This window comes from Ovis canadensis, chromosome 26 (assembly GCF_042477335.2).
Source record: "Ovis canadensis isolate MfBH-ARS-UI-01 breed Bighorn chromosome 26, ARS-UI_OviCan_v2, whole genome shotgun sequence".
Classification (NCBI taxonomy): domain Eukaryota; kingdom Metazoa; phylum Chordata; class Mammalia; order Artiodactyla; family Bovidae; genus Ovis; species Ovis canadensis.
In genome coordinates, this window is record NC_091270.1 from 54,356,362 (window position 1) to 54,376,670 (window position 20,309).

A 20,309-nucleotide genomic window follows, 5' to 3' on the forward strand; every position below is an offset into this window, starting at 1 on the left:
TAAGTGAGATTAATAATGAGAGTTGTTTTTACTGGGGGGAAGCATCATTTAATGCAAGGTAGTAACATTACTCAGAAAATTTGCATTAGCACCATCCTCACAAGGAAAGGTTAGCAGGGTTTTATTTCCCTCTCCTGTGTAGCATGCTGGAGACAGGGTATGAAGAATTTCTCCCCAGGATGGCATCTGTGGTTTTTCTTAGTGCTTTCTTCTTGTTCATGGTCCAGAGTGAATGCTGATTGTTTGACGGAAGGACAGTGTTTAAAGGTAATGTATGAGACCACGCTGGGTGGCTCTTCTTAATGTACTTTACTAAAAAAATCACCTGAATAGTCATTGGAAGGACTGATGCTGCAGCTCCGATACTTTGGCCACCCGATGTGAAGAGCTGACTCATTGGAAAAATACCTTCTTGATGCTGGGAAAGAATGAAAGCAGGACGAGAAGGGGATGACAGAGGATGAGATGCTTGGATGGCATCACCGACTTGATGGACATGAGTTTGAAAGATAGTGGAGGACAGAGAAGCCTGGCGTGCTGCAGTCCATGGAGTTGCAAAGTTGAATGCAACTTAGTGACTGAACAACAGCAAAAAAGCATCTGGTTAAAATCCATGCCTTTTCTAAGCCATACTTAGAAAACTAATTTGAAGCAAAAAAGGAAGGGAAATCAAAACCAGTTCGAACTATTTCTTTAGCTCATTCCTTAAACTTTACAGATTGCTTGGTAATTTTAAGAACTTACAGGGCCGTGGATTCTGAGGGGAGTCCAGTTCAGAAATCTTGGCTGTTTAGCAAAGGAAGTTCAGAGTCTCAAACAGAAAAATAAAAACTTAAGGTTCATATGGTTGACTAAATCTGCACTTAAAATTGTTTATGGCCTCTGTTTAATGGCTACATTTTAAAATTACTCTTTTCCTTTCCTTTGGGATGGGAGGGGGCAGGAAGAATCAGAGTTTTCAGTCAACTTTTTGAACACTGCATCTTTTCAGCAAAGAAACCTAAGGAGTGTATCCTCTGCCTTTTTAATGAGTTTATTCTCTACACGAGAGACAAAATAGACACATAGGCCCTTTCCTACACCCCTTCCCTGCTTCCTTTTCATATCTGTTTTGATGGCTGGTGCTTTTCTTCTTAGCCTGGGAAAGGGTCACCCAGAGGTGATGGCGGGCTCATCAGACTCTGGTTCTCAGACCGTCCCGCTCTCCTTCCGGCCCTTCACCTGCGCTCTTCCCTCTGCTTCCGGCCCTTCACCCGCCTGTTCCCTCTGCTTCTGAACTCCTCCCTGCTGCTTGCCCGACTCACATTCGCCCTGCACAGCCTCCCTTAGCTGGCCCCTCCTCTGAGAAGCCTTCCCTGTTGAAGATCAGCTTAGGCAGAGGCCCTGTCTGATGGCTTCACCAAACCACCAGTGCCCAACACAGAGCCCGGCACACACCTGGCCCCGGCTCCTCACTGGGCACTTGGAATGAGTGTTGAATTGTGCTGAATGGTGTGACCCGAGAAACCAGTGAGGGAAGAAATGGCCCGTGAAAGTGGGGACTGACCTGAGTGGTGAACGTCTTCATGGGCAGATTTCAATAGGCATGCTACCTCTTCCCTTCTGTGTTTCTCTCTTTTTTTACAATAACTAATTCATTCATCCAGCAAATACATTTTGAGGGTCTGATACGTTTCAGCCTTATTCTCAGTGCTTAGGATAAAGCAGTGACAAGTCCCAGCCCTTGTGGAATCTACATTGTTAGTGGACTAGATGCATAAAAGTAGGTGAAAGGTGAATATAGACATTAGCTGGCAGGGCAGTGAGGAGGCCAGCTTGGTTGTTAAGGTAGGTTGCAGAGTCAGACTTTGAATGGTTCCCCATAAGAACATAATTTTACTTTGGAAAGTAGGTGGGTAATGGAGAAGTATATATAGCTTTGAGCAAAGGAGACTTTTAGTCCCTAATTAGTATGCAAAAACTGAAAGCAAAAAGACCAGCTTACACTAGATTGCCAAAACAGGGGGAATGATATCCAGCTTGAAACAGGGCAATGGCAGAGGTGACGAGGACTGGGTGGGGGGTGTGTGGTGTGTGTGTGGGGAGGTGGGGGGATTTCTTTTAAATTCAACAATATAGTTTCTAAAGAAAATTTCCTAGATGGTGGACTGTCTGAATAGAGGTGATGAAGGAGACGTAAATGGAGATTCTTTAGAAACCAGAGGAGCAGCAGCAACACCAAGAAAGACAGGGGCAGTAGTTTTGGATGGAATTAAAATACTTTGTGTTAAGTTGCATCTGAGATTTCATCAGAGTACGTTCATTCAGTTGATGCTTACTAGCTCCTGGGAGCTTTCTCTCAAGCTCTGGAGTTGGAAAGACACTAGACAGACAAGGTCCCTACTGTCATGAAGTTTATGTTCTAATGGGCACACAGACGAGGGGATGGGCTAGCAGGTCAGAGTTGGGAAGTCTTCTATGATAGCAAAATCTGAAGTCATGGGGATGGTTGGGTTTGGGACTATGTCGCAGATAATCCTGTATGTGTAAATTGTTTTATCTAGAGTTTGGTATAATCGAGCAGTCACTGCCATCCGTTATATAGCAGTTGATAGCAAAATAAAGAGGTAAGAGAAGATCAGGGAGGTGCTGTGGATCTTTTAACCAGCTGTAGTCCTTTTCTGCATGTGGTAGAAAAAGCTGATTTCTTTGTCTTTAAATTCTAAGCTGTCATTTTATTAAAGTTCAGTAACTTAATGTTTCTGCCTGCTTATTACTTGGCAACATCTCCCTAACTCATTGATGTCAGTTTAGGCTGGTCTCCAACAAATGCATGAAGGGAACAGAGGCCAGCAATTGAGATGCTTTTTAAAGCAGGTTTAGCCTGGGAGAGCCTGAAGGGAGGTGATGCTGAAGTCAGGGGAATCTTGAGTCAAAGCTTCTCCGATGGTCCCGGTCTCAGTAGTGGTCGTGAACTGCGAGGTTAGCGTCTTGGCTCAGAGGTAAGGATGATTTGGCATCAGCTCCTCTGTTGCCATCTCAAGCTGTTTTTTCGTCCCCAAGAACAGCACTTTCAGTGGGTGTGGGAGTGGGTGGGCCGTGAAGCAATGGTTTGCATCGCAATGCCTGGCTACCGCTTGGCATTTCTTCCTTTTTCTCTGCGTCATCGCCACTGGTGTCACTAATTTTACCTTCCCCTCCGCCGTTGTTTCACCAGGAGTAGCCCAGAGTCTCAGCGTGATATTTTCTTTGGAATTGTGGCAGTGGCAGTGTTCTCAAGCTATAACCTGTCCCATCTTACAGGCTGAATGCTAGAGAAATTCATTAAAAAAAAAAAAAGTCCCCCTCACTGGAACCCACTTTTGAATAGATCCTAAATAAATATGCACCAGGTGCCCTAGTCACCAAAACGAGAGGTAATGGAACCTAAGATAGGAGGGCAGAGGAACGAGTGCCCTCCCCATTGCTTCCAGTGATTCCAGAAATCAAAAGCCGGCCTCCGGCTTTTACCCCCTTAGGGCAGCCTGTGATTGAGAGACCTGGTTTTCATCTTTCTTCAGATCACAACCAAGGAAATCTGTCATGTTAGTTTCTTCCAAGCTCTGAGCCTACTTCCGTCTCCTCCTTTATCTATTTCTGTCCCTTGTCTGTTTGTAGTGCATCTTTTCAAAGCTGAATGTTTTCTGGTTTCCCAAAGAAGAAAGAGTTATTGGGGCTTGTGTTGAGTTAGGCCTTAAAGGACAGATAGGATTGGGGTAGGGCGGAGGCTTCTGCCAGACGTGGTTACAAAAGAAATAACATGATTGGGAGCCAATAAGTAGAGCATGTTTTGTATCTTGAAAGCTTAATGAAAGGTTATTTGGCAGAAAAGAACTAGGAAATTAGGTTTTGCTTGATGATCTCCTGCATGGAAGAATTCAGTTCACTTTGTGTCTCCTATGATTTTTTAATATGTGTTTCCTCCACCCCAAGCTGGCACCTTTGCCCAAGCCCACCTGCCCCCTCCAAGTATTACAGTGTTCCTGTCTGCTGGTCAGGGTGGCTCTTTTCTACTTACTCCCCTTTTCTCAGGAGCTCATACTATTACCATTTGTCCCCTCACTTCTCATTTCACCCACGTATTCATGTATTCTTGTCTTCATTCACCCATAAGTTCATTTGTTCTAGAGACACTTGCCAAGCAGTATTTATCTTTCTCACATTATCCTTTTTATGTCTATTATTATTAGCTTTCACATCAAACTTTTACATATCAAAAGAATGATTTTCTGTGTAACTTTCTTTACATGTGTAAGTGTACAGGCCTTTACTTGTGTTAATGTGGTTGTGGGGACCACGAGCTTCCAGAGATGTTCTGGTGTGTAGACACAGAAGTTGCCTTTCAGATTAATTCCTGCCTCAGGGAACACAAGAGATTTTAAAAACCAATAAACGGTTTTTCAGTGACAGTGTGTGGGAGAATCAACTCTTCTCCAGAAATTAAGTCAGAAGAAAAAAACTTGTTCTTAAAATATATTAATTTATTTTTATGCACTTGGCTTTCGTATGATTGTTTGTTTATAAAGGGCTCCTGTACTTTGCAGTGTTTATGCCTAGAAATTTCATTATTTTGTAAACAAAACAGTGCCCTGAAACACTGTGAGCTATTATTGTACCTGGAGTGCCAGAGGGGATGGTGTTGGACACACAGAAGGAAGGGACTTTGCTCCTTCCTCGAGAATTCTGTGTATGTGTTTGTGCTTCTCTAGTGTATGTCTTGTATACCTTTCAGGATGTTGCTTGGTTGGACATTTAATAGATCTTCAATACAGAAATGCCTATGGAGCTAACTTGTATTACACTGAAACAGCTGACTAAAGGATCCTCTTAACAACCTTCTGTAAAATGAGAAAGTGCACTGGATGATGAAATCCAGGAAAGAAAGAAACATTACCTCCTTGTATCTACAAAGGCATTTGAGGAATGTGCCTGACAGCTCGTGCCTAAGTGTTCCTGTTGGCACTTAGCTTTCTCTGCAGATGAATAACAGCCACAGTCATGTTGGTGACTATATCTAGTCTTTTCCAAGGGGCTGGAGCACAGAAGTCATTTATAGTCATATACCTTCCATCCTCACCTGAAATGGTGCACAAAAGAAGCGATGTTGTGGGTCAGTTCAGAGAGGCAGGGCTCTGTGTAGATTCGACACAGCAGGAATTTTCCCCCCTAGGGCCTATTTGTCCTCTTGCATGCCAGTGCGATGGAAAACATTTTAAAAGCATGAGTTATGGTGTATGCCCTTAATCTTACAGTTTGAGTGGGAAAACAAAACTGCTAACATGTATACAGCAACTAGCAAAGGACACAAGACATTTTGTAATTGGTGGAAATTATGGAATTTGCATAGCAGTGCTTAAGAGTTCAGAAAAGGAGAGCTTGGCGGGTGTACTGCACTCCAGGGAAGCTCTATGAAGGGCATACATTTGGACTGGGCCCTGCAGATAGCCGGGTTTAGACAGAGGGAAAGGCTGCCTGTGGCCAGGAGGGAAGAGAAGAGAGGGGTGGGGAGCTGTGAGCTCCCCGCAGCCACCCAGGGGATATGGTAGGGACCCTGGGGAGCCTGGGAGACCCTGGGGACCCTGGGGTGCGGAGACTGACGTGGTCTTGCCCTGGGTACAGCTGCTGCTGCTGCTTCCTCCTTGGTGAGTGAGACTGAGGACTGTCTCATGATTTTTAGATACATTTATTCACATCTGTACGCCCTCTGGGGGCGGGTGGTAAGGAGGTTGGAGGGGGAGGGGAGGGAGGAAAAGATTTAACATTTGTCCATTTCTTAAAGATCAAATTTATTCTCGGTGTAACTCCATTCTTACCCAACTGAGGGGAAGCCTTTTAAAGGCCATCTAGAGGAGAGAAATCTCAGGTTATCAGCTGTGACTAGTGTTTTTACTGTGCTGGAAAGAGAACCTATGAGAACGTGTACATTTTAAAATTCAGATTAACTTTTTAATTGTACCTGCCACCTCTATAAAGTCGACCAAGCAGAAGAAGAGTGAGGGGGGTTTCTTTAAAAGAGGGAACAGCCCGCTCCTTGTCGAGTTAGAGCATCTCTAAGACACTGCCACATACATCTAAGTCCCCCTGACATATTACTCCCACATCCTTGTGGGTAGTAAAGTTAAATTTTAAAAAATGTTCTTTGATCTTCCACCCACTGATCTAGTAGACATGTAAGTTCAATACTGCAGCTGGGAGAAAGGGAGGCTGAAATATAATTTCTACTGTAAAAAAAAAAGCCTCAAAAATCACAGTCTGTATGTCTGCACTGGTTTAGAAATTATAACAATAAAGTGGCTTCCGTTTTAGAAGGTGTTGTTAGTCATCACGCTTTAAATTACATGGCGTTACTATTTGTGACCTACTTAAAATGGTTGGCCCTGCTGTGGGAACAATAAGTGTGCAGCCCTGGGCTGACTTGTAGGCCTTTTTTTTGAAGTTGTCTTTTAATTGCAACCAAGAGGCTAAATACGCATTGCTATAATTTTCTATGGGCTGGATTTTATTGGGTGAAGACATGAAGTAAATCTTAGTCCAGGGGAACCACTTAGTAAATAGTTACCATAGTAGTTAAGTAGCTCTTCCCCAGAAGCTATCCTTAAGATAGGACCCATTGTCCAGAGGGATCACCTGTTTATGCAGAATGATTCCTGGAGCAGGAGTCAAGAAATCCAGGCCATGTGTTGACCAGCTGATGCAGTGCTCCACGGCCTCACGCAAGTCACACACAGCTTCACTTGCCTGGTATAAAATGAGACATTGTATTATCATCTTACTAAATATCATATTTTTTTAACTTCTAAGGTTTTTATGGTCCTAGCTATGCTGCAGAACTTGGAAGAATGTAAAAGGATAAATACAGTGGCCCTTGGTCTCCTGGTTACCTAGGGCACTGTTGATTCATCCCGGTAGACCTTTGTCGGCATATCTCAAAATGAATCTTGTATCAGATAATTCTGTTGCTTCCCCCAAACCCTTTGGAGCCACTGTAGAACTTTGGCATATTTGATTCAGAAATAATTGATCCTGAAAAGAAACACATTAAGTTTACTTGGCAAGCATACCAGAAATTGTGTTTACCTTGTTTTACCAGAGTGAGTGTTCTGAGAGGGCGCTTGCTGGTGGGTGGAAGTAATATGATTTGCTGGGACTCTTGGGCCAGGAGGGCTTTGCTATCAGAGGGTCATGGGGAGTGAGCAAGGGCTTCCTTCCCCAGGAAAACTAGTGGAGGTAGTAATCATGTGTATGTGAGTACACTGCATGCGTGCATCTGCACCCCTGCAAGGGGTTGTGAGCCATCTGCAGAGAACTCCAATACTCTGGCCACCTGATGCAAAGAACTGACTCATTGGAAAAGACCCTGATGCTGGGAAAGATTGAAGGCAGGAGAAGGGGACGACAGAGAAGGAGATGGTTGGATGGCATCACCAAGTCTATGGACATGAGTTTGAACACGCTCTGGGAGTTGGTGATGGACAGGGAGCCCTGGTGTGCTGCAGTCCATGGGGTCGCAGAGAGTCAGACGTGACTGAGTGACTGAACTGAGAGTGCTGGGTGGGTGGTCAGGTGGGAGGAGGATTCTGTACTCAAGGCTGGATTCTTCCGTCAGTTTTCCTAGCAGGTTTAATATGCACTTCCTCAAGAGTCTTTCATTGTTCATTTCTTCTTTTGATCAGGTTGCATATGATGTTTTAAATTTCTATCCCAGTCAGGAGCTGCTGAGTCTGGCTACTTTTTGTCAGTTGTAAATAGCTGTCAACATGCATAGTTCCAGGTAGTTTGAGGACGTGGATATAGTTTTTTTTTCTTTTTACTTTTTAAGAGTTGCTTCCAGTATCACTTGTTATTTGCTCAATAAAACTTTTTCCCCCCAGAAATTTTATTAAACACCTGGAAATTCAGAGTCTTCTTAGGAGGTCATAGAATGCCTTTGTGTCCAATTGTGTGATCCAGTAAACACCTGGTATCTCAGGTAGGAAGGAGTGAGAAGTATGTACCTGGTTGTTTGATGCCTGGTCCAGTGAAGCATGGTTTTGTTTTCATACCACACCCAGAACTTTGAGCTCCCTGGGGTTCTCGGGCACACAGGCCCATCTCTGCAGGTTTTCTCTATACATACGAATTCTGCTCTGTGGGCATAGCAGTAGTCCTTAATCGACATGTCACAGGATACAGTCATAATCGTTTGTAGGTTTCTATTTTACACTTTCGGGTATTGAAGACGAGAAAACTTACATAGCTTTGCTCCTCTGACATTAATGTGAGATTAATGTACTACTTATATCAAGTAAAGAAATATGACTCGCACTTTTTAATCCTGTGTGTGAGGATACAGTTTATGGTATATAAAATACTTTCTTAGCTATTACCTTAAAAATCTTTGACAAAACAAAATATAAAATATTGAGTTTTTCTGTACACATGTGCTAGATGCCAAAAGGCTGTTTGGTTAAAATGAAACTGCGTGACCAAAAAATTGTGGATGTAGGCAGTTTTAGGAATGAACATCAAACATCTTGGAATAAGAAAGTCAGTCTTTCTAGAGCTGGAGGTGTCCATAGACGAGACGTGATTCCTTGGCCAGCAGGTGTCCAAGCAGTAACTGGGCAGTTAGTCTGGATATTGAACAAGGGGTTCAGCTAAAAGAATATTTGGACTAAATGACTTTTAAAGTCTTGTTCAAATGAGCTTCTGTGATATTTATTTTGTTATGGTTTAGCACAGAAAAGAATGTCATTTTAAAGCAGGATGACCAGTTCAGTTCAGTTCAGTTGCTCAGTCGTGTCTGATTCTTTGTGACCCCATGAATCGCAGCATGCCAGGCCTCCCTGTCCATCACCAACTCCCAGAGTTCACTCAGACTCGCGTCTGTCCAGTCAGTGATGCCATCCAGCCATCTCATCTTCGGTCGTCCCCTTCTCTTCCTGCCCCCAATCCCTCCCAGCATCAGAGTCTTTTCCAATGAGTCAACTCTTCGCATGAGGTGGCCAAAGTACTGGAGTTTCAGCTTTAGCATCATTCCTTCCAAAGAAATCCCAGGGCTGATCTCCTTCAGAATGGACTGGTTGGATCTCCTTGCATTCCAAGGGACTCTCAAGAGTCTTCTCCAGCACTACAGTTCAAAAGCATCAACTCTTCAGTGCTCAGCCTTCTTCACAGTCCAACTCTCACATCCATACATGACCACTGGAAAAACCATAGCCTTGACTAGATGGACCTTAGTCGGCAAAGTAATGTCTCTGCTTTTGAATATGCTATCTAGGTTGGTCATAACTTTTCTTCCAAGGAGTAAGCGTCTTAATTTCATGGTTGCAGTCACCATCTGTAGCATATAGTAAAGCGATGCCTTTGAAGATGTCTTCTGCTTCTGCCCATGTTGCTTGTGTGGCTTGAGCAAGTGCTTTATCTTTGTCATTGTTGTTTAGTCACTAAGTCACGTTTGACTCTTTGCGACCCTATGGACTGTAGCCCGCCAGGCTCCTCTGCCCGTGGGATTTCCTAGGCAAGAATAGTGGAGTGGGCTGCCATTTCCTTCTCCAGGGAATCAGTGCATCTCCTGCCTTGGCAGACAGATACTTTACCACGGCGCCACCAGGGACTCTTAAAGACGAATAACATAAAGGCCTCATTTGGTCATTTCTTCAGGCCAGATACTTGATTTCATATTTTTAAATTTTTCATAATTTGTCCTTCAAACAAATTGTCTTTCAGACTCTGTCTGATACCCAATATGGTCTGGGTCAGAGGAACTTTAGAAGTGCTACACCTCGAACTTATCACTTTGACAGTCTCCTTGGAGCCCATTTGTATTCCTCATCGAGTCCTTCCAGAAGCTGGTTGACCAGGCAGAACAGGGCGGCAAGTGTGAAGCAGGGTGCTTGACTCTCGGGAGTCGCAGCCACTTGACTTGCAGTCTCTGTCTTCATTCTCCCTTCACCGCCTGCTCCTCCTGACCTAGAATAACTCTGTTATCACTCATGCTCCTTCATCCTTTGTGCTCACGGATCTTCACGTCAGCTGCCTGACAGTTTTACAGATGTCTGTGGCAGTTGGGTGGATTCTGAAGTTCTGTGATATCTGCTTTTGCACATTGTCTAAGGATTTGTGCTAAACTCTGTTCTCCTCACTTGGCCTTTTTTCTTTAACTGCTTTTCCCATTTTAGGTTTTTTTTGTTTTGTTTTGTTTTGTTTTTTGCAGCAAGCCCCTTTACTTTAAAGCTCATTATATCTCTAAATGAGAAAATTTCTCTGACTTGGTATTTTCTTGTCCTGTCATTTCCCGTTTTCCTCTCACCGTCATCTTTCATCTCCTCAGGGCTTTTAGGGATTTTTATTCAGGTGGAATAACGTTTCAGGTCCTGGAGGAACTTGTACCCAAGGACAAGGCTAAGATGTCGATACATGCCATACCCAAACTGTTTTTCTGTTAATATTTTTTCTGATTATGAAATTTATTACATGTTTGACAAAGAAATTCTTTAAAGTTTTAAAAATGCTTTCAGGATTCCTATATCCCGGAGGTCATTAATATTTTTGAATATTTTCTTCTAGTCCTTTTTCTCTGTCCATGAAGCTAAATGACCTGACCTCTGTAATCCCTGTTCTGGCCTGCTTCCTACTAAAACAGAAACAGCACACATAACCAGTATGCTGAAGCTAAAGGTCTTCTTTTGTAATTCCTTGTGGGGGAGCAGGGGGCTGTGAGTGTGGGGCAGACCACATGGGGCACATGTAAACTCCGCTCTGTGACTCTGGAGAACTGGACATGCGTGAGCGGAGGAGCCGATGAAATAGGAGGGTGAGGGTGAAAGGGTGTTACCTGCAGGATAACCTGTGAGGTGCTCTGTTGGGAGACAGAGGTGGCGGTGTGGGCCCCTGCCGGCAACAGGAAACGGCCCAGACCAGCCCACAGCGGAAGACACGCCAGCACCTCTGGAAAAGATGTGAAGCAGATCTCCTTTCTGCCAGATCCACTTACACAGAGTCTGTCTGTTAAACCTGCTGTAGCAGTGGGGAGGGACATGCAAGGATGGAGTCCCCACGGCAGGCTTCCTGGTGCCTCTTGGAAGCTGACTGCCACTCACCCCTCTGAGCTGTCTCTGGCATTTAATCCACCCCTGTGGAATATTACTTGGTGTATTTTTGTTTTGTTTGTTTACTGGCTCTCTTAGGGGAGCTGAAGCAGGTGAAGGTTTGTGAAATGAAAAGAGAAGATTTGGTTCTGATTTTATTAATGTGTAAGCAAAATCACCAAGGCAGTCTGTATGGAAAAGAAGCAAAGGAATTAATTAAAAAAAAACTTTTTAATTCAGTCACAGTGGTTGTTGTTGTTTAGTCACTGTTGTGTCCGACTCTTTTGCGACCCCATGGACTGTAGCCCACCAGGCTCCTCTGTCCATGGGATTCCCCAGGCAAGAATACTGGAGTGGGTTGCCATTTCCTTCTCCAGGGGATCTTCCCAACCCAGGGATTGAGCCCGTGTCTCCTGCATTGCAGGCAGATTCTTTACCACTGAACCACCAGGAAAGCCTAGTCCTAATGGTAGGAATTCATTAAATCCAGTTTGCGGCTGCTTCAGAGAAAAAGGTAAAAGAAATTATATAAATAGCTAATATACAAACACTTAAAGTAGACAATAGATCAATTATATTTAATGCTGACTACCTTTCTGCAATTTCGCTTTACATTTTCTTTTAAAATTGGAGTAAAATATGTTTGGCTCAAAAGTGCAAAACATTATTACTGTGAAAATAAAAGCACAATTAGAATGTTGAGACCACAGTTATGATGTGTGACCTTCAATCTGGCAGATGGCAATTGCTAAACTAGGTTCTATATTCTCACCACAAGTTCCCCTTACTCCTGTTCTGGAATGTTTTTAAAGATTTTCCTTTAAATGTCTCCTTATAAAAAGTAAGTCTGTTGTAAATGGACAACATGGAGTGAAATGCTTACTCTCTGAAGAATAGTAGGGAGAAAATGGTTTCCTTTGGTGATTTGTAGCTCAGTTGGTAAAGAATCCACCTGCAAAGGGGGAGACCCTGGTTCGATTCCTGGGTTGGGAAGATCCCCTGGAGAAGGGAAAGGTTACCCACTCCAGTACTCCGGCCTGGAGAATTCCATGGACTGTGTAGTCCCTGGGGTCACAAAGAGTCAGATATGACTGAGCAGCTTTCACTTTCTATTGTTTTGGTTTTATGTTATATATTGGAGATGAATTTAAAAAATAATCCTAGATCTTGGGACTCTTTTTAAAAAATGCCTGATTTCAGTGCTGTTGGCTAACTTTCATTTTCTTTTCTAACTAGCAGCATTTTATTCGCATTTGAAGACCCTCAGATTTTCTAGGTCCAGAAGTCTGAATTTATTTATTTAAAAAATTTTTAATTTATTTTTTGGCCATACCTCACACTATGTGAGATCTTAGTTCCTGGGTCAGGGATCAGACCCTTGCCCCCTGCAGGAGAATCACAGTGTTAACCACTGGACCACCAGGGAAGTCTCTGAATTTTGTTTTTAGGAGAAGGTGCATCTTTGGCCTCATCGGTCTGGAGTCTGGAGGGAGGTGTGTGCCTGGGGCTGTCCCCCTAGCTGCGTCCTGGGGAAGGTGAAGATGGTTGTGTTCACACACTGTCTGCGCCCAACATGGAAGCCTGCGATGTTACCTTGCCAGCCTTTCTTTTGATTTCTACAGTCCTCATTCTGTACAAGATCACATTAGCTGTTTTACCGATTTGACTCCAATCGGATGAAGAATCGTTACTATAACTAGACTGGTCTGTTCCAAAGGTTCGTCTGATCATGCTACTCCTCTGGTTAAAACCCATCTCTCTATAACTTGCCTCAACACATAGACAGTAAATGTCAGCTCTTCATCAAGGCCTGCGAGGCTCACAAGGTCTGGCCCCCAGCGTCCTCGCCCCGCTCGTCCCTTGCCAGCTTTTCCCGCGGGGCCCCGGGGAGCCCCCAGCCTTGTTTCTGGTAGGTGAACGCCCCAGCTCCTTCCGCTCTCGCCGCTCCTTGGTGCGCAAGCCTGGGCCGCGCTCCTTTCGCTCGCGCTCCTCCTCCGTAGCCCGGGGCCTGCCCGTGTCGTGCCCCGTGGCTGTGCCGCGGCAGTGCCTGGAAAGGTGAAAGCCACTTCCCTCGCCCCTTCCGCTGTGGTTTCAGTCTGTGATTTAGGTTCCGCCGTCAGACACACAGCGTGAAAGATACCCGGTGTAGGTGGGCCACATAGAGGCCACGTCCACTTGGGCTGACTGCTGTCTGCTGGGGTCCCACTTCTCTGTGGCTTCTGTGGCAGACATCCGTGTGCATTTCCGAGGCCGGGTGCTTCTGGAGGCCTCTACATCCTGGTCGTGGGCTCCCCACCCTAGTCGTGGTAGGGCCGGTGGCTCCTGCGGCAGTCCGCTTCTACACTACAGCTTCAGGAGACTTTTCCGGCAGCCTTTCTGGCAATCTGAAAACTATCTGCTGTGATAAATCACAGTCTTGAACTAGCTAAGCAGGTCCTGTTCTCCCTGCTGACACTCTGACCAGCGTTGGCGCCCCGTCTCCCCTCCCAGCCAGCCCTTACCCCCTCACCCCACTCCCTGCCATCTCCCCACTGTAGTTCTCATAACACATCAACAAGCCGGAGTGATGAATGTTCTTGCTCATTCTCTTGTGGGCTGTCTCCTTCACTAAAATTGAGCTCCGAGAGTAGATGCTTTGTATGTTTATGGCCATGCCCTGCCAGACCTAGAACAGTGTCTGCACTGGGTAGGGTCTTAGTACATATTCGTTGAATGAGCTTATGCACCTGCTCAAGCTTAAGGATAGCTGCCTAGAGAAATGAGAGGGACACTGAAGACTGACTGCCTGGGGTCCAGTGGAAGAATGGGGTTATCGGTGAGCGGCACTTGGCCTGTGCTGTAGAGCAGCCGCCAGGCCGATTGTAAGCTCTGAGGCATTGACACCTGTGCCCTGAAACACTTCCAAGTGGTTTTCCTTTTTAAAAATTTTGTTATATTTAACATCTGAGACTAAGACTAAATAGTCTCTAGAAATAAGTGGCATTTTAAAATTGCTATCATTTTGCAAGCTAGGTAATTTAGAATTTACAGAGTGCTTACAAAGTTCCTGCCTGCAATGCAGGAGACCTGGGTTCGATCCCTGGGTCAAGAAGATCCCCTGGAGAAGGAAATGGCAACCCACTCAAGTATTCTTTCCCGGAAAATTCCATGGACGGAGGCGCCTGGTGGGCTTCAGTCCATGGGGTTGCAAAGAGTCAGACACGACTGAACGACTTCACTTTCACTTTACTTTACCTTTCTTGAACAATCTGAATTAGAGTGATTCAAAGAATAACAAATTATTATTTTTCCTTAAAGTGTTAGAATTTGTAGATGGACAGTAGACACATACATGAATACATTCTAAAATAAATGTCTTAAAATTGAGTTTTTTAGATCTGATTAAACCAATGCTTCCCAAGTGACAAGTCAATATCCATTACTAATGATTCATTAAATTGATCTAGTGCCTTGTGGCTAGCATTTCTTTTATTAAAGTAAATAGAAAAAGCTGTAGTCTACATAGGACTGATGAGTAGTATTTCCTAAAACTTTCATTTTAGATACATAGAAAGTGAAGTAAAAGTCACTCAGTCATGTCCGATTCTTTGTGACTCCATGAACTATACAGTCTGTGGAATTCTCCAGGCCAAAATACTGGAGTAGGTAGCCTTTCCCTTCTCCAGGGGATCTTCCCAATCCAGGGATCGAACCCTGGTCTCCCACATTCCAGGCAGATTATTTACCAGCTGAGTCACAAGGAAAACCCTTTGGATACATGTGTGTATCTTAAATGTACTGGGTCTTGGTGAAAATGTTATTCGTTACTGAAGATTGGAGTAAAAACTTGGAAAACGTAGAGACACAAGCAGATTATCTACAGCTCACTAGTCATGTCTCCATCCAGCAGTGCTGCTAAGGCTGAAAGTTATGATTTTGTCCATGGAGAGACCTAATGTATTGTTTTTTAAAACCATGAGCCTAGAGCCAACACCTGAAACCATTCCGGACACCCCTATAATCCACTCTAAGAGAACATATTTACTTAATGAAAAACACTAAACATTACAAATAAACCCACTGCCTTTGAAGAAAATACACCTTGACAGACTGATTATACTTAAACACCTTGGAATTTACTGTGCTCTATTTGGAAGACTTTTTTTTTTTTTTTCCGGCATCTTTCTACAACAAAGGACTTCACTCACCTGGTGATGACTAGCACACATATATTCGATTGAACTGGCCGTAGTATCAGTGATCAGCTGTACTCTCCTGATGATCATCATGATTCTCTTTTGCCCGGTGTAGAGGTTCTTTGCAATATGCTAGGTTTTCACTGTGGTCCTCACATCGGGGCTTATTAAAATAGGTTGCTGTGCATGGGTTTAAAATTTCTGGCACGCTGAAGGAACCTTGTTTTGTTATTGAAATCATTTATGCCGACTCGAGATCTCTTTTTAGTTCAGTATTTAAAAACATATTAAATAATTTTGTGAAATCATAGAACTTGAAACATAGTGGAAGATCATTGCTGCACAACGTCGTGTGTGTCTCTGTTGTACAGCAAGGGGAGAGCTTTACGGGTGAAGGCGCCCCCTCTTTCCTTGGGTTTCCTTCCCACATAGGTCACCGCAGAGCCGAGTGGCGCTCCTGGTGCTGTGCAGGAGGCTCCCGTTAGTTGCCTCTTGTCTACAAGGTAGTGTGTACGTCATGGCCACAGTCCTGTCAATTCCGGTCGCCCAGTTCACCCCCGCCCCCGCCTCCCGTCTCCCTTGCTTTTCATACATTTATTCTCTCTCTCTCTGTGACTCTCTTTCTGCTCTGAAAATCCATTCATCTGTACCATTTTCCTGGATTCCGCTTAGAAGCAATATTATATTCGTCTCTTTTTGGCTGACTTCACTTTTATGACAGTCTCTAGGTCTACCCACATCTTTGCAAATGGCACAATTTTGTTCCTTTTTATGGCCGAGTAATATTCCATTATACATACGTGCCAGAACTTCTTTATCTGTTCCTCTGTTGACGGATACTTAGGTTGCTTCCAGGTCCTGGCTGTCGTAAGCCCTGATTGCATGTGTCTCTTTTGAGTTGTGTCTTTCTCCAGGCAGCTGCCCAGGAGTGGAATTTGTTGGGTCATATGGTAAATCTTCACATGTCAATATATATTTCAATAGGATGTTAATGCTTGCACTGTACTTCATTATGCATGCTATAAGTCATTTAACTTATAAGTTAGGATTTTTATTTTTTCTAATTAATGTCTAAAATTTGTACTTTAAGGATAGTTTTACTCTTGCCAGCAAATTTGGAAAACTCAGCAGTGGCCACAGGACTGGAAAAGGTCCGTTTTCATTCCAATTCCAAAGAAAGGCAATGCCAAAGAATGCTCAAACTACCGCACAGTTGCACTCATCTCACATGCTAGGAAAGTAATGCTCAAAATTCTCCAAGCCAGGCTTTAGCAATACGTGAACCGTGAACTTCTGATGTTCAAGCTGGTTTTAGAAAAGGCAGAGGAACCAGAGATCAAATTGCCAACATCTGCTGGATCATGGAAAAAGCAAGAGAGTTCCAGAAAAACATCTCTTTCTGCTTTCTTGACTATGCCAAAGCCTTTGACTGTGTGGAGCACAATAAACTATGGAAAATTCTGAGAGAGATGGGAATACCAGAGCACTTGACCTGCCTCTTGAGAAATCTGTATGCAGGCCAGGAAGCAACAGTTAGAACTGGACATGGAACAATAGACTGGTTCCAAATAGGAAAAGGAGTACGTCAAGGCTGTATATTGTCACCCTGCTTATTTAACTTCTATGCAAAGTACATCATGAGAAACGCTGGTCTGGAAGAAACACAAGCTGGAATCAAGATTGCTGGGAGAAATATCAATAACCTCAGATATGCAGATGACACCACCCTTATGGCAGAAAGTGAAGAGGAACTAAAGAGCCTCTTGATGAAAGTGAAAGAGGAGAGTGAAATAGTTGGCTTAAAGCTCAACATTCAGAAAACTAAGATCATGGCATCTGGTCCCATCACTTCATGGGAAATAGATGGGGAAACAGTGAAAACAGTGTCAGACTTTATTTTTTGGGGCTCCAAAATCACTGCAGATGGTGACTGCAGCCATGAAATTAAAAGACGCTTACTCCTTGGAAGAAAAGTTATGACCAACCTAGATAGCATATTCAGAAGCAGAGACATTACTTTGCCAACAAAGGTCTGTCTAGTCAAGGCTATGGTTTTTCCAGTGGTCACGTATGGATGTGAAAGTTGGACTGTGAAGAAAGCTGAGCGCCAAAGAATTGATGCTTTTGAACTGTGGTGTTGGAGAAGACTCTTGAGAGTCCCTTGGACTGCAAGGAATCCAACCAGTCCATTCTGAAGGAGATCAGCCCTGGGATTTCTTTTGAAGGAATGATGCTAAAGCTGAAACTCCAGTACTTTGGCCACCTCATGTGAAGAGCTGACTCATTGGAAAAGACTCTGATGCTGGGAGGGATTGAGGGTAGGAGGAGAAGGGAAGGACAGAGGATGAGATGGCTGAATGACATCACTGACTTGATGGACGTGAATCTGAGTGAACTCCGAGAGTTGGTGATGGACAGGGAGGCCTGGCGCGCTGCAATTCATGGGGTCACAACGAGTCAGACACGACTGAGCCACTCAACTGAACTGAACTTAATCTTGTCTGTCATATATGCTGCTTATATTTTTCTAGCTTTCCTTTTAATTTTATATGTATTATTTTTAAAAGTTTCAGCTCTTGAAGATTAAGCCAGACAGAGATATGACGAATGTTATACTGCACAAAAGTAGAATAGGGTACAGTGGAGATAATGGAAGCAGCAGAATGGAGGTGGAAACTCAGAGAGAGCAAGGAAGCATGATGAGATGCTTTGGTTTTCCTTTACCCTTCGTACTAAGGTTTCCCACTGTTGAAGTTCATCTTCCTGTAACTGGTCCTCTCACAAAGAGTAATTCTGCATTTACAGTCTAGTAAGAGGGAAAAATGATCAGAATAAAGCAAATGATCAGGACTTCCCTGACGGTCCAGTGGCTAAAACTCTGAGTTCCCAGTGCATGGTATGTGGGTTCAATCTCTGGTCAGGAAATAAGATCCCACATGCCACAACTAAGACCCAGTGCAGTCAGATAAATAAATATTTTTTTTTAAATAAAGCAAATGATCTTTATTTCAGTGGCAGTACAGTCAGTGTTTGAAGAGAAGACAGGAATGTATCTGTTTTCAGCTGGGAAGCAGCATTTTGGTACATGATGCTTTGCTTTGCTTTTTGCTTTTTCATCGTTTGGGCATCTTTGTTTTAGATCTTATCTGCCAGGAAGTTCCTTTTTCATGAATCAGCTACTTGTTGAAGTCATTGCCAGAGTTTTAAGAACAGACCAGTGATGTTGCAGTATTTTCAGGGTTAAAAACACTTTGATTAATATGAAATTCATTGTCAGTATACTTCAGGCCAAATTCTGAAAATGATTGCTTTGATTCAGTTGAATTCTTTTCTATTCATGTAGTTTTCAAATGCAAGGTTCACTTACTAATTTTTAGGCTTAGTGTTATATATTCTTATTAGAAACACACTCATGTTATTTTACTTTTTATGTTCAAAAAACCTCTGAAGATTAGCAACTGACCTTTTAGAAGCAGCAGCCATTGTACTGTAGTCACCTGACCTTCTCTGGAAGTCATTGCATGTTGTTTATTTTAACCAAGAATTCTGCTTCCAAGGGAATTCTCTACGTGGGAGTCTGTTTTCTGTGGGTGACTATTTCCACCAACAAAAACGGCATATAAATTGTTTGTGTTATTAGAGGTTTGCTTTAAACTTTTCCTTGAAGTGTGTATGTTTGATCCCCTCTGAGTTCAGATAGTCTAGTGATAATGAAGGATTGAAGGAAAACAATTTTGATTTCAGTCTCTTGAAAGTCTGATGAAGCACCTTCACACGCCAAGGTGAGGCCTTCCTGAGTCAGTGGTCTAACTGCAGGATCATTCGCACGTTGGTCGGTGAGCATCACTCTCTCTTACAGGCTGCAGAATGTGCACCAGAAAAATCTCTGTCTTGGTCCGTTCTTCAAGGGGAGAGACCCTGTAACCAGGGGAACAGTGAGGGTACTCAGGCCCTGTGGTGGTATCATCTTCTGATTGGTGCCGTTCTAGCAGCAGAGAATTAAAGGACACTTCACCCAGCTCTTGACACTGGCAAATGCAAGAGTTTCTCCAGCTAGGATTTCTCAGAAATCCTCAGAAAAAGCACCAAAATCAAGACAGTCTCAGAAAAGAAAGACAGTTTAGGAGAACATGAAAATTGCCCTGGCAAGCAGTGCATGAAACAGTAAAGTTTCTCTTGTAAAGAGTACCACCTAAGGTATAGGTGTATACCTTAGCATTTTACGTGATTTCCATCTCGTAACTCTGAGAACAACCCATACGTAGGTTACATACGTATCCATACATGTGCACGTACAATTTCTCTATTCTGTAGAATTGAAAACTGGAGCTTGGATGGTCTAAGTAGCGGGGGTTCCCCAGACAGTAGGCGGCATGACCCCTCTCCATCTTTCATCACTGCTGTACTCTGTGGCCTCAGGATAGTTTATTGAACTCTCTAGGTCATGTTTGAAAATTACTGGGGAGAATGTGGATCAGAGAAGGAGACTTACTAGCAGTCCCATCTTTTTCCAGATGATCGTAAACAGGTAGAAAGAATGACTGGTTACAGGCCGGTTGTCTCAGCTTCCTCTGCAGATGATTGAGTGGTGGACAGCCAACGTGCCTGGGAGAGGTACCCGGCACAGAGAGTACTGGAGATCAGCCTCAGAACTCCAGGAAACCGTCTGCCTCGGGCAATAAAATACTAATGGGATCTTAAAGAGTTTGTTTGTTTTTGCTTTTATTTTCAGTTCTTTCACATAATTTTCATACAGTTTGTAGGCAAAAGTCTCGCACAATATACATGGTCCTATGAACATTGTATTTCACATCAGCGACGTTTTCATGGTTGTTTTTTGGCCAGATAGAAAAAGACTGAGGTGAAATATCATTCATAAGTTTCTAGCTTGTAAGTAGATTTTTACACCCTGGGAACGCTGTTGGCTATGCTATTATAAAAGGTCTTACAGTTGGTGAATAATTCCACTTTAAGAGTAAATAGGCTTAAAGAGGCACGCTATACATTACCAAATAAGCCCCGTGCATTTGAAGAAAACACACCTTAA

The 20,309-nt window shown here is 43.5% G+C and overlaps 1 protein-coding gene across 13 annotated transcripts in view; it reads left to right on the top strand.

The window, feature by feature from the left end:
* The window catches only part of PSD3 (pleckstrin and Sec7 domain containing 3), a 589,734-nt gene that overhangs the window by 407,868 nt on the left and 161,557 nt on the right, over positions 1-20,309 (top strand). Inside the window, exon 1 of one of the 13 annotated variants that reach the window (XM_069572794.1) lies at positions 2,824-2,981. The exons of the other annotated variants lie outside the window; for them this stretch is intronic. The gene's annotated coding sequence lies outside the window, so the exon portion shown is untranslated. Of the gene's footprint in view, positions 1-2,823; positions 2,982-20,309 lie in introns of those variants that run through there. 13 annotated transcript variants of the gene reach the window in all.